Source organism: Oculina patagonica, chromosome 4, assembly GCF_052425735.1.
Source record: "Oculina patagonica isolate OP01 chromosome 4, crgOcupat, whole genome shotgun sequence".
NCBI classification, from domain to species: Eukaryota; Metazoa; Cnidaria; class Anthozoa; order Scleractinia; family Oculinidae; genus Oculina; species Oculina patagonica.
In genome coordinates this window covers 44,634,653-44,636,694 of record NC_135761.1, presented here as the reverse complement: position 1 = coordinate 44,636,694, position 2,042 = coordinate 44,634,653, and positions in this window count along the sequence as shown.

Here is a 2,042-nt window from a genome sequence, read left to right as displayed (position 1 = left end):
ATGATTTTTCTGATTGAATTTGAGATTTTTTAACGTTCTTCTAGTGTTATCCATTTCATGCGCGCTCCTCAAGATGACGGCGCTTTCTTTACGGCTTAGCTCGCAACTATGAGATTAATCATCATTTTCTCTGGAGAAGGTCCAAAACGCGCATCCCCATGCACCTCTACTCTTAAAATTTTTTTTGTTGTTGATTAAAATTTATCATTTTGAAAATCAGGAAAGATTTTTCGGAGAGCAAAATAAAACTGATAAACACAAATGAACGGCCATATTAAATGAAACATCGTTTTTGTTAAGTATGGTTGTCTGGTTTACAAATCTATACCACTGTTATCAGTTCGAGTTGTTATATATTAGACAAACTGCATATCTACTATTACAAGCTTGGGGTGCAGAATCAATGTTTATTTTTGACTCTCCGGCAAGCGAAGGTGTGGAATAAATAAAAAAAAAATAAACGTAAAAAGGCAAAGAAAATAGAACAAACAAAACATAAAAAATTGAACAACAAAATAAGTCTCTAAATCCGTTTATAATTAGTTTATTTAAATAGGATTATAGGTAGAAAACATTACAAACTGTAATAAATTTGCAAAAACAATTACAAATTAATTCTTCAAATCAAATCAGGTCAAATCAAATCAAATTAAATCAAGTTTTATTTATGAGCGTAACACCGAGGAGTACGTGTGTTCTCGTTTGAACGTGAACGTGTGTCTAAAGGTAATCAATCCATTTTAAAAAGAAAAAAAAATATATCTTAACATCTAAAACGCTGATTTGAATTGATAGTTACAATTAAAATTTTACAAGTAATATTTAAAATATATATAAATCAAAGGTCTCTTCGAGATATCGACTTTTTTTGCATGGAGTTAGTATGAGTAGAAGGTTTATCCTGGGCATTGTTGTTCGAACATATCATGGAAGAATTCAAACGACTTTCAGTTCAAGCATTTTTTTATTTTCGCGGAGTAAATGCTGTACTTGTCAGTCGCGACGGCTGGGTGCTTTGCGACTCATATACTTTGGCTTGGTTAAAAAAGGTAAACTTTGACGTTTGCCTTTAACATGTTTAATCGAAATAGTTGTTTCCTTTCGAGTTAGAAAGATTTCTACTCGGCTTAATGCAGAAAAATAACGCCTGATCGCAGGTTAGGTTACGCACGACAGAGTTACCTTTTGTCTCGTCACGCAATCTTAACCCCACATTGAGAGTTAAATTTTCGTTTGGATATTACCAAAAGCCGCTTCTCCTTGTTATTCTTTACCTTACGGCTACACATCCCATTTCTAACGACTACATTTCCAGCAAAACAGTTGCTGTTTATTTTTCTAATGACGATGCATTAACTTCTGAACGGAAGAAACGTTTAACGTTTACTGCTTCCACCGGAAGTAATTTCACAACAGGCTACAAAACCGACACTTAAAAGAAGACCACCAGCTGCAAGTCTACAATGTACAAGACCAGTTTTCTGTTTTAAAGAAATGCCGCACGAAGTTGGACTGTTTAATTTACGAAATGCTCTTTATTAGGAACATAAAGCCGAAACTTAACACACAATCAGATTATGTGCGTAATAAACTGAATTTTATTTAAAATCTTAATATGCTAATATATTATCACACCCTAGATCACTATATACACTGTAAGCCTGAACTCCGTATTATAATTTTAACTTGATAATGATGACATGGCGTCATCGAAACGTCGTTCTATTTTCCTATCGCTTATTTTTCTTCTCAAATGTTTCACAAAACATTTTGTTATTCGAAAGCTACAAAAACACTTAAATATCACTTAACACATTTAATGATGTTGCAATTAGCGAAGCGCACTAATGACGTCACAGAATTTGACCCCGGTGTGAGTCAAAATTCGGACAAACAAATCGCTCTGTAAGAGCAATGTATGGTTGGCGGGCACTTTGGAGGCATATTTAGCGATTGTTTCACAAAACCATGGCCAGATTGGCTCGGACTTCGGAAAGCCTTACCTGTGCAACGTAGAAAGCTCAAACCGTGGTTTGAAACAA